Source organism: Leguminivora glycinivorella, chromosome 13 (assembly GCF_023078275.1).
Source record: "Leguminivora glycinivorella isolate SPB_JAAS2020 chromosome 13, LegGlyc_1.1, whole genome shotgun sequence".
NCBI lineage: Eukaryota > Metazoa > Arthropoda > Insecta > Lepidoptera > Tortricidae > Leguminivora > Leguminivora glycinivorella.
Window position 1 is genome coordinate 12,572,710 of NC_062983.1, and position 13,433 is coordinate 12,586,142.

A 13,433-nucleotide genomic window follows, 5' to 3' on the forward strand; every position below is an offset into this window, starting at 1 on the left:
CATGTCTGTCTGTCCGTCCGTCCGTCCGTCCGTCCGTCCGTCCGTCCGTCCGTCCGTCCGTCCGTCCGCGGATAATCTCAGTAACCGTTAGCACTAGAAAGCTGAAATTTGGTACCAATATGTATATTAATCACGCCAACAAAGTGCAAAAATAAAAAATGGAAAAAAATGTTTTATTAGGGTACCCCCCCTACATGTAAAGTGGGGGCTGATATTTTTTTTCATTCCAACCCCAAAGTGTGATATATTGTTGGATAGGTATTTAAAAATGAATAAGGGTTTATTAAGATCGTTTTTTGATAATATTAATATTTTCGGAAATAATCGCTCCTAAAGGAAAATAAAATGCGTCCCCCCCCCTCTCACTTTTGAACCATATGTTTAAAAAATATGAAAAAAATCACAAAAGTAGAACATTATAAGGACTTTCTAGGAAAATTGTTTTGAACTTGATAGGTTCAGTAGTTTTTGAGAAAAATACGGAAAACTACGGAACCCTACACTGAGCGTGGCCCGACACGCTCTTGGCCGGTTTTTATTAGATTAAAACTGAGATATGCATCTCACTTCACCTACAGCATACCTACCAATATAATATGCAGTTTCCAGTTCAGGATTTCGGCGATAGCACTATATTGCCGTCTTGCTCAATTCAAGCTTGAGCAATTAATTCCCAATTGAGATCTCATTACGCTGCAGTTCAGTTCCTAATTATTGCGATAAGGGAGAAACACGTACGATGCACCTACACAACAGGGTGCGTAGCCGAATGGCACAAACGCTCACGAAACGAAACGCTCGTAGATATCTATCTCTATCGCTCTTGCGTATTGGCGCGACAGAGCCAGACCAACTTTCGCGGGGCCCGACACGCTCTTGGCCGGTTTTATTTGTTATTATTTTAGGAATTCAATAAATATTTAAGACTTAATCAAAAATACAAGTATCAGCCTAGGACAGTCATTTCCCACATTTAAATTAATTCTAAGCTTGATAGCATCAATTGTAGACGTTACTACTTGTTAAAAACTTTTCGTAGTTTTAGGGTTTCGTACCTCAGAATGGGAAGCGGAACGCTTATAGCATCACCCGTGCGTCTGTCTGGCTGTACGTGACAGTCAATCTAAACTTAATACAACTAGTGGCTCTATGATTTTAATTCTCAATATTAATCAAGCAAATCAATTTCTTTCGATTAAGGAAATAGAAAAAGGCCCGCGGCACCTTATTTTTTCGCACACTACTTATTTTAGGAGAGAGAGTGTAGGTTGCAAAACTTATTGAGTACGATCTGCATGTCCGCTTCACACAATACTACTAAGGGTTGATATAACACGCTGCATTTATTACATTTTGACACGTATGTTTGCCAAACAAAAATGTGTTGTTCTGGCTACGCATACAGTTCCCTTGTTAATAAATATTGAAATATTGCAATGACAAATGTCTCATCTGTGCCAAAATAAACTCGTTATAGAAGACGTTGACATTTTACATTCGCACATTTTACAACATTTGCCGAGTGAGCTTATAATTTAAATTAAATAATGTATACAGTGTTTGTTTGACTTCTCTGTTATTTTATGTTACATATTGCTCAGCGGTTATCACCATAGCGTTAAAATAGAGACACGAGAAAATAATTTAAGAGTCAGCGAACCTAGCCGCCGGCGTCGTGAAATTTCAAATGTTTTTGTTATTGTGTATATTTTGTTAGTCTTCAACGCAAGACCGGCTTGCGTTGCAGGCCATGCAGAATACCCAAGACCTTTAATTATTATTTTTTATTCAAACTTTAGGTATTCCAAATTGTATGCTGGTTTTACCCCACTGACCTGTATGTTTACGTAAATGTTTATAGGTACTGATTGTGAGACTGGAGGCTGACTGGAGATACGACCGAAAGGCATGACATGATCTGGTGTCGGAGCCCAAGACGTTGTGTCGCCGTAAGAACTCATTTATATGCGGCGAAATTTTTTTTTTAATGATAAAGGCAGCAAACGAACAGTCTAGCCGCCTGATAGGAAGCAGCAATCGCCGCCCATGGACATAAAGCAACATCAGGGGAGCCACTTATGCGTTGCCCACCTCTGGTAACGCTGAATACCTGCTTCTTGAAGAACCGCATGTCATAGCGCAAGGGAAACACCTCAGAAGGTAGCTCCTTCCGCGACTTACGCATTCAAATAAAAAAATACATTGATTGATTGATGGGTAAAAACGAGCATGTCAAAAAAGTGAGGATAATACATATACTTATAAATAAATATTGGAACACCTTAAACAAATCAACTTAGCCCCAAACTAAGCAAAGCTTATGCTATGGGTGCTAACTGACGATATACATACTTAAATAGTTAAGTACATACTTATATAACTACATAGAAAACGTCCATGACTCAGGAACAAATATCTGTGCTAATCACACAAATAATTGCCCTTAACGGGATTCGAACCCAGGACCGCGGTTCAACAGGCAGGGTCACTACCGACTAAGCCAGACCGGTCGTCATGGATGATCGTCGAGGATGAATAGAAAACGCATACAAGTTTTATTACATTGTGGTGTTAGTTTTGTGTACTGAATAAAATTATTTGACACCGCAATAGTCCACCATGTAACTAAAATCGCATGCGAGATGTCGCGCCGTCTGAAATAGCCTTAATAAGTAATGTTTGCTTTTCTTACTTATATAGAATCAGGTCTTATGGTGAATTTACTGCTTATGAATTGTAATAACGGTTATTATTTGCAGTTAAAGGTTTATTGCTCGCTTAGAGCACGATAAAGCGCTATACTATGTATGTGTTTATTAGTGATACAAAGTAAGATTCGGCTGTCACATCAAAGTAAAAGGCCCAGGGTGGCTAGCCGAATGGCACAATCGCTCACGAAACGCTCACGAAACGAAGCGCTAGTAGATATCTATCTCTATCGCGCTTGCGTATTGGCGCGACAGAGCCAGCGGCGTATCGCTTTCGTTTGGCGTCGGAGAAATGCCATTCGGCTACGGGGCCTACGCTATTTTGTATTTTGAGAACGTTGTGCCGACATTGCTTAATTAATATTGTTAAATTGTTCCTTATTACTAAACGAGAAAAACTTGGATAGACACGTGCACAAAAATAATACGATCAAAGAGAGTAAATCGGCACGAGTTCCGAATTACCTATTATTAGTTCTTAGGGAAAAATTTTTTCATAACATTTGACGGTTACTTTGTAAAATGAAATATGAAATCAAAATTAAATACAATTTAATTAAAGAGAAGTCGATTACAACTATAATATTTATATTCTATTAATTAATAATTTATTTTTTGCCCGTGTGGTGACGGGTTAAGAATTTCACCACCCCCTTTCTTCCCGTGTGGTCGTTGAAGGCAACTGTGGGATATGGGTTAAATTGTGGCGTAGGGGAGAGGTTGGCAACCTGTCACTGCAATGTCACAGTTTAATTTGCTTTCAACCCCTTATTTGCCAAGAGTGGCACTGAAACGAGTAGTTTAATGTGCTCTGCCTACCCCTTCATGGGATACAGGCGTGATTGTACGTACGTATGTATATTATTTTCTAGATAAGTAATGCGCATTATCGCACTAGTGCGGTAATGTAGCACCATAGATATATAATGTAGGTACTATAAAAACACAATACGATACAAATTTGGAAAAGAGGAAGTGCGAAACTAGTGGCGATAAAATTAAAACACGACCGAACGGAGCGAGTTACGAATTTCCTGTTCGCACGTGTATCGTTCGACGTTTTTACATTATGCTATGGCCTTTTAAGTTTTAACATAACAAGTAATGTGCTACTTTGCAGACTAATGCGGGAAAAATCACCATATTAAGTATGTACACTGAGAGAAAATACAACCAGTTTTCATGTTCGTTCAACAAGTTTTTTGGTTAAAATAGCGCCTACGTGCTCTTTGGTTCAAACAACAAGCTACTTGTCATTTGAATCAGCAATATATTTGAATCAACAAGTCGATTTTATAAAAACAACCTGACACATATTGTTTTAAACATACGTTTGGCTGATTCAAACGGATAAACCGCAACAAGTCGAACTTGTTAAATTCACAATGCAAATTTCTCTCAGTGTACTGTAAACTGATTCGCGGTTATTTTCATTACAGACTTATATTGACCGGGATATAGACTGTGATTAGGAACCTTTTTATTTTTTGTCGAGCTCCCGATATTTCGACGCAGTTGCATGCATCATGATCACGGAAAACTGAAGAAGGCGGCTGGCGGGCGGATATCAAAATTGCGTAGACAAAGTCAAAAAGGTAATCAGTAATCACGATTTATATTATTATATCCCGCTCAATATAAGTCTACTTACAGGCGTCCATAGGTTGCGGTAACCGCTTTCCATCAGGCGCGGTATATAAAAAAAAACTTTATTTCAGTGTTATAAAATAAAATAAATTTAAAATAAATTTAAAAATAGAAAAAATAAAAAAATAATTAAAAAACCTTTTATTTCTGGTAATAAATAACTTATTATAATCTAACATTCCTGTTATGTTACACCAGAACCCTCATTTTGAGGTATAGGCCTCTTCCAGCTGGCTCCATTTGATGCGGTCTTGGGCTACCCATATCCAGTTGATCTCTGCTACCTTAACCAACTCGTCTTTCCAACGTGCTTGGCCGGCTCCTTATTTTTTTCCATCTGGACCCCTCCAAGCCAGCTCTTCAGTGTTATATCGAGGTATTAAATTTGAAGCGACACAAGTCACACATGCTACAAACAGTGAAACTGTGAGGAAAGTTTGGCAATTTACATTTAAAAGGATGCGTCCGCACTCGTTAGCTCGCGCGAACAAAATGTAGTCGAAATTAACGACATTAGCAGTTAAACATTCGTAGTTTCGCATTTACATTTTCGGTCATTAAGGCATTACCGTGTGTGCCATTGGAAATCTAATGCAAATTGTGTAACTCGAAACTATCGCATGGGATAAGGGACAAAGTGCTGTGGTAACTTTAAATGGTAAGTTGAAATATAGGTGATGTTCCGATTCCCGCGTCAAAGTCGTGCTGCTGTCTGAAATTGACATTTGCGTTCATAATAAAGTCGACAGTAGTGAGGCAAATGGTGTATCTGCGGTCGAGAATCGAACTGATACTTTTGGCTTACAACTATTACCCGATATAAGTACCTACCTATGTATATTCATAGTACTTACTTATCAATGATTTAAAAAATAATTATCTGATGTATAACGATAAACGATGAGATGTGCCTCCTTACAACAATTATAATCAGCATCAAGAGTTTTGAATGATTCACGGTTATTTTCATTAGACTTATATTGACCGGGATATAGACCGTGATTACCTTTTTGATTTTTGTCGAGCTCGACAAAAATAATATCCATTTTCATGATAACTAATGAATTATGGAGTTACTTTTATCTTGGAATATAATCACTTCATGTTTTAATGCATGAATACCATGTTTTCATTTCAAAGAATTTCTCATTTATGAGAAAATGTGTAATTTCATAATAATAAATGTTGATATGACACGCTCTTGAACAATTCATACATTACGATAACTCACGCATTGTTGTTATTCACATCTTATAGTACAGTCGAGTTCGTTTAAAAGACGTGAATAAAAATATCTGTACGATTTTACAATATTTTTGTTTACGTAAATGTGTACGGAATCGAATGCGCAGTTTTCTTGTGTCGATCAAAAAGCACAAAGGAGCTGATTAAGATACTCTTCACACAAACACAAACGTCGACACGCTAATGGCGTGTTCAAAGCGTTAGCATGGATTGTCAAACATTACAATCTCTTTGGGGGCTCGCACAAAAATCAGTGCGTGTATTTTTCGCGATATGCAGATTCGCGACGCGCAACTCGCAGCCCATCAGCCGAATCTGTTACTGCGGCTAGTGATGGGCAACTCAAGCATAGAATCGATAACATTTTTATATGTAGGAGTATATTTATGATAAGAGTTTTAAATGATTCACGGTTAGTTTCATAAGACTTATATTGACCGGGATAAAAACCGTGATTACCTTTTTGATTTTTATTGAGGTCCCGATTTTTCGACACAATTGCATGCATCCTGATCACGGGAAACTGAAGACGGTGAGTGGATGTAAAAAAGGTAATCACGGTTTATTTATATCCCGGTCAATATAAGTCATATTTATGACGTTGTACATCACATCCCCATTCTCATGGGTGCCGTAGAAGTTAACTGTGGGACCATATTAGTTCAGTTATGGTTTAGGCAGGCTAGCAACCTGTCACAATAATATCACGATTCCGTTTTCTTTAAACACTTTCTTTCAAGTGGTCTACCTACCCCTTATGTAAGTAGGTACATGATAATGATTAACTGATAAAGATGATACATGTAGTAAAGAAAAAGTGGAGACCCCTGAAACCCATAATTTGTCAATAAGTAAATGTACCTATATATTATTTTTTTTTTTTACTTTCAGGTATTTTACTAATATCATAGATATCATGTTTTGACATTAATTTCGACATCGTTAAATAAAATCCGCTACACTACTCTCATTCCAATTTACATATTAATTCAGCGACCAGTCTGTGTCAATTTTTTTAACCCATTCAACTCATAATCATTATTTCCCATCCCTATTCGCAAATGCTGGCCTAGCAAAATGAATGCTGCTACATTTCTACACTTTATGGGCAAAAGCCACCGTAAATGCTACGTTAAGCCTCAAACATGTTTTTTTATCTGTTGATACACACATATTTACTACAAAAAGTAAGTATACTTCATCAAAATAATATCAAAATCAGTAAAAAAAACCGGCCAAGTGCGAGTCGGACTCGCCCACCGAGGGTTCCGTACAAACTTTCAATGGTTAAAATAACCATACTACTCATACTCATATTCATTTATTCATTCAACGCCATTTTACACGTCAAGATTTGATTTAAAAAAATAATATTCATACAACAATAATACTTCTTAGAGAATAAATAGACAGAAGATTGAAATTACAAAAAGTTAGGCAATATTCACATAAAAAATGCACAAAAATATTTTTCTAATTAGGTAATAAAAAAATTGTCATAAGTGTAGAACGGGTGCTCGACCAGCCAATTTTTTAAGCGATAGGTAGTTAAAATTCGACACACTAGGCGCTTCAACCACATATTGCGGCAATTTATTATAGACGGCAGGGTCCATCACATGTGTTAATTTGACCGTAAATTGGATTTCGCCAATTTACGGTCGATACCTACTAACTTTCCGGCATTTCGAATGTTGTACTTGGAACACATGTTCTTAGTTTTGTCACAGAATATATGTATAATAGTACAAGTACAGAAGGCTCACTCCTTTGATGTTCACAAAATGACGCTATTCTAAATTCTTACCTACATTAACAAACGGACCGCACGCGAGCAGCCAACATTGAATTTTTCCCCTCACTAGCTCGGAAACACGTGTTTTGTCCTTTAATACCAGCGGGTAAGAACGCATTTTATCCACTAGTGCTTTAAAATTGATAAAAGTAGGTGAATCTAGTAATAAAGATCATTTACCACCTGTGGAACTACTGGAAGCAGTGATAAAAGAAAATCTTGTTTTAAGGCATTCTCTACTATGTTGATCTTTCTTTTATGCGGGGGGCTTCGCCCCCCGAGCCCTCCTTTATATGCTCTTGAGGGTCTCAAGAAAACCCTATCCCAACTTATTTTAAATACTACGTTGATCTTTCTTTTATGCGGGGGGCTTCGCCCTCGAGCCCCCCTTATTCATGCTCTTCAGGGTCACAAGAAAACCCTATCCCAACTTACTTTAAATACTACGTTGATGTTTATTTTATGCGGAGGGCTTCGCCCCCGAGCCCCCTTTATTTCCTCTTAAGGGTCTCAAGAAAACCCTATCCCAACTTATTTTAAATACTATGTTGATCTTTTTTTTGTGGGGAGCTTCGCCCCCGAGCCCCTCTTTACTTGCTCTTAAGGGTCACAAGAAAACCCTATCCCAATTTATTTTAAATACTACGTTGATCTTTTTTTTTGCGGGGGCTTCGCCCCCGAGCCCCCCTTTATTTCCTCTGGAGGGTCACAAGAAAACCTTAACCCAACTTATTTTAAATACTACGTTGATCAGTCTTTTTTGTGGGGGGCTTCGATCGCCCCTGAGCCCCCCTTTACTTGCTCTTAAGGGTCTCAAGAAAACCCTATCCCAACTTATTTTAAATACTGCCTTGATCTTTTTAGTAGTTCCAGTTTTCATATCTTCCGGCTCCATCATCAGACCTTGAAACCTAATCGTAGTCAAAGTTCATTACAAGACTTTTCTAAGAAACGCAAAAACAGCTATGATACGATGTTACATCATGTAGTTCCAGTTCATATCTTCCGGCTTCATCATCAGACCTTGAAACCTTATCGTAGACAAAGTTCATTTCAAGACTTTTCTAAGAAACCCAAAAACTGCTATGATACGATGTTCCATCATGTAGTTCCAGTTCATATCTTCCGGCTCCATCATCAGACCTTGAAACCTAATCGTAGTCAAAGTTCATTACAAGACTTTTCTAAGAAACCCAAAAACAGCTATGATACGATGTTCCATCATGTAGTTCCAGTTCATATCTTCCGGCTCCATCATCAGATCAGTTCAACAGTACCATATTATTGTACTGTCATCAGAACTACATACAGCTGCCAATTATCATTACGCTACGATCCTTGGAAGATGGTTAAATTAGCCTCCGTAGATTCCATTACATAGTTACATACACGACGACCTAATAAAAGCGTGTTAATATTAATATTAGCGCCATCTAGCTGAGCCCTTCTTCTGTGTGGTACTGAGGTAAGTACGTTTTATTCTTAGACTTTATCTGTCTATACGGAGTTATATATGTCTTTGACTAGAAGTATAGGTACTCTAATGAGTATTATTGTATTTAGCGCCGTCTCTCGGCAAAATTTACTAAGTAATTTACGCGACTTGAGACTTGTGCGAAAGTCACATGAAAAGTTGTCGAAACTAATAATAGATGGCGCTGCATTTAAATTTCTTGACTGATAACTCTAATACTAAATTGAATATACTCTAAGGTAGAGCAGAGTCTAATACCTCCGCTTTACAAAAGACCGCAATCAAGTAGCACTAGACTTTACTCATTGTTGTGTTCCTGCCGGTGAGTAAGGCAGCCAGAGCTCAACGAGGGTGCGGTACTCCTTCCTTCCTTCCCCCTCCTTCCTTCGGTCCTTTGAGTCGTCGGCACCCAGGCCCCTTCTAAGTACAGGTTTGTACAAGTTTCTAATGAGTCGAGTCGGCAACGCACATGTGCCACTCCTTGAGTGGCAGGCGTCCATATGTAACAGTCACCGCTTTCCATCAGGCGGACCGTATGCATGTTTGCCACCTACGTGGTACAAAAAAAAAACTATCGACGAATTCATCTTAAACATTAAAAACTAAATCAAAATCGATTGATTCGTTCGGGAGCTATGATGCCAGACAGACATGTCAAGCGTCAAACCTATTATTATTATAATATTTTTGCGTTGGTGGTTAAAAACAAGAAACCTCCTTCAAAACTATAATAAAACACAACTTTCTATGAAAATCGGTAAAGTGCGAGTCGGATTTCGACATTTCCATACAAAAATGTCATGAGCGCCTGACGACATGTGATGGCAACGTGTACACTAGATTTGTACTTTAAAGATTTTGCGTATATTTTGGAAACTATAAGAGATAGAGCAAATAGACTTCAGATTTTGGTTGTCGGTGGCACAATTTTTTTGTTTTCGTATATATACACCATTTTTTGGACCTATTAGGGCAATATTATGGTCAGTGCAGTTCTAAACAGTCGTAAGCGCCTCTTTTTTAGTAGGAACTTAAGTCATTTTGGCAAATGCTTAAAATTTTTAACAATTTCTAAACAGAAATGAATTTCTTTCTACCTGTCCATGGCGCTCACAAAATTTCAAAACATTTAGTAAGTACTTGCAGCGGCAGTGAGTGAAAAATCTCAATTTGAGTTTTTTTCACTTAACTCCGACTTACGCTTGACTGTAGATTTCCAATAGGTTTTCCTGTAATCTACAGGTAGAGGGCTATCTCGTGTATTTTTTTGAAAATTTTACGCTAAGTAGTTTCGGAGATAAGGGGGGGGGGGGAATGGTCATTTTTTGCTTATTTTCTTAAATTACTTCTAAATTACCAAAATAAAAACTATAAAAAAAATTTATTTCAGATGCTTATAAAATGCTCTTTCATTTGATATGTAGCACAATATAGTTCTAATAACTTAGATTTTTAATTTTCAATTTTACCCCCCAAAAGTGGCCCCTATGATTAAATTTCGTTTAATTTCATTTAATTATATTACATGTCCGTCTTTGGGCCACTTGTTTACATACGTGTGCCAAATTTCAAGTAAATCGGTCTAGTAGTTTCGGAGAAATCGGCTGTGACAGAGGGACAGACAGACACGCGAGTGATCCTATAAGGGTTCCGTTTTTCCTCTTTGAGGTACGGAACCCTAAAAAATAAGATTCGAAGAGGACTCTTTAGCGGTTGCTGTACCGGATGACATTGTAATATTGTGTTTAGGTAATATAATTCTAAAAAAATCTACTTTAACCGTATCACTGCAGGCACTGTCACTGTAAAAAGTGTAAAATAAGTGATGGGTTGAGATATTCCAATCATGACATAATGCGACGGCAAACGTCATCACGAAGGACTTGATGATTGATGATGATGTGCATCTAAGCAACCACAATACTCATAACGCCACAACACAAGAGTAATGAAGCATCAGTTGCCATCCGGAAATCACTTGCTCTAAATTACTCACATAGTCGTAGCCCCTACAGAAATACCGTGCTTTAATTAGATTAAAAGATATAGGTATCTCCCGAAAGTTAACTCTCAGCGTTGCACCACTTATTGTACCTTTTTATAAAAGTAGTTCTTAGATTGTATATTTTTTATCTCACAAATAACAACGATCGCATAACTCCCCCTACGCATCAGAAAGCTTACAAGAAACAAATAAAACAGGAAAAATACTCCTGCCTCATGTCATAAAATTTAAAGACGAGCATACACGATTTTTGCATAATCCAGGGGGGTATTGCTTGGCGCATTCTTATAAGTGAAGGCGTCCTTAAGGCAAACAAGCTGTCATGATTGATGGCCGTGTTTATGGTGCGTTACGCTATAAAGTTGTTCAGCGCACAGCTGTTCGGGGTCCAACGGGAGCACTGGGTACGGTGGATATCTAGACAAAATTCACAATCGGTTGTGCTTCATAAGCGTTTCGTAGCTAGCCTCTCCTTATCACTCTTCTGTAGTGGTGTAGTGCTTTTCGATCGCCACGTAGCGTCAATGATTGCCACTCCGGCTAGGCTGGCTGGTATCACCTACCGCACCTTATGAGAAATCTAACGTGCTTAAATAAGTACTTTCTTAGGGTTTGGGTACAGTTCATTATTGATCGTCGCAGTTCATTTATTGATCGTCGCTAAAAACTTGAAAAGTTATGATCCAAACTGGGCATGTTCTAAAGTGTACTGACTTTAGTCTAGTCGTTATTTTCGCACTGATAAATTTTCCTGAGTCATCGTGTTGAGGTTCCCATAAACAGAAAATAACTCGTTTTCAAGTCATTCGCTGATTAGTGGAACCTCAACACGGATACACGGATGAACAGTAAACGCAGAGACAACTTAATTTGCAACTGAAAACTATTTTTGTTTCAAATGCTGGATAATATTCTATGCCAATATAAAAATGTGTTTGTGTTTATTCGACTAACTGTTGTTTAAGCTGTACCACCGGTGCGGCGTCGCCAGAGACGCATTTTAGTCGCACGGTAAATATGTGTCTTATTTATTACTAAAGGATTAGATGAAGATAAAGGATAGCAGTGGTAGAATGTATCTTAAAGTCAACACACGGCAACGATTGTTTACATGTTATAAAGAAATGAAATGGCACTGCTTTTCTTAAATATTGGTGCATCACAAATATAAGTGTATGAAATAAACTATAAACATCTTCTCTTTATCTGACTTATGTGGGAAAACAATACTTATCAGCAGAATACTCTTACTTGGTCAGTAAATATAATACAAATGACCATTGTATTATGACCATGACTGGCAGAAGGGCATCCCTTTGGCCGTGGTGACATATAGCTGATATTTACTACTTGATGATCATAATATTAATTGGTATATTTTATTTGCTTCTGATTAGCAGAAACGTCTGCAATCGATGCCACTTAGGCTTAGAATAAATTTAAAAGTGGAAAATGTCTGCCTTGGGTGAGACCCCAAGGCACCCAAGGCAGGCATTTTCCACTTTTAAAATGCCATAAATTTGTGGAAATAATTCACCTGGCGCCGTAGCCGAATGGCATTTCTACGACGCGAAACGAAAACGAAACACCGCGAAAGTTAGTCTGGCTCTGTCGCGCCAATACGCAAGAGTGATAGAGATAGGTATCTACGAGCGTTCGTGCATTCGGCTATGCACGCTGTATTGCAATATATTTTTATGAAATAAATAAATCTAAATCTATAATTACAGTCGTCGTCACACATGAATTCGACGCTTCGCACTTCGCAACGGCTTGCTACGCCTCTTGGGACTAATATATTTAGCCTAGAAAACGTATGTCCTATAACTCTAATATAAATTATCTCCGTGGCTCTTAGCAGTTCACAGACTGAATTTAAAATCAGGCCCATGCAAAACACGTCCAAGTACTTAATTCAGGGGCTCTTCTTTATGAGCGAACACGCCCCTGTGGGCCATTCTGCCCGCCCGCGGAATTGAGTACGTTCCCTTTAATATTAACTACAGTCCCACGAAACAGACTGTCCATTTGTAGAACAAGCGTGGAACGTTTTATGAGTGCCTATGTAATAGATATATGTATAGCTGTTTTCTTAATGAATGAGCTCGCTAGTATATGGAAAAGACAATACTTAAAAGTATATTGTTATTTAACAACGAGATGTTTTTTTTTCTGAGTTGATGCGGCTTAGGACTTTTCGTAGCAAGCCGTGGTTCTAAAATCCTTGGAGCCGCCATTATGTGAAATTTTAGAATTCAAAAGCAAAAAAAAAATTTGCAAATTTGCCAAGAGTGGCCCTGAAGCTTAAGTAATTTTATGTGCTCTGCCTACCCCTTTATGGGATACAGGCGTGATTGTATGTATGTTTGTATGTAAAAGCAAATTGCCTGTATTCAGAAATTTTATTCACATTCAAATTTAGATCGTTTTATTCACAAGAAAGAATTATATTTGCAATTGGAGTTTATCGATCAGTCATTTGTTTCGTTTCAAATATCGAACGTATTAAAAGTGAACTGACAGTCAATCACTAGTTGATGTTACCTCTTACCCGAATTT

At 37.9% G+C, this 13,433-nt stretch overlaps 2 protein-coding genes across 2 annotated transcripts in view; both read right to left on the minus strand.

Annotated features, from left to right (window-relative positions):
* Nucleotides 1-13,433, minus strand: part of LOC125232731 (fibropellin-1-like) — a 557,970-nt gene that overhangs the window by 470,264 nt on the left and 74,273 nt on the right. The window lies entirely within an intron of this gene.
* Nucleotides 1-13,433, minus strand: part of LOC125232732 — a 60,324-nt gene that overhangs the window by 23,011 nt on the left and 23,880 nt on the right. The gene's annotated exons all lie outside the window — the stretch shown is intronic.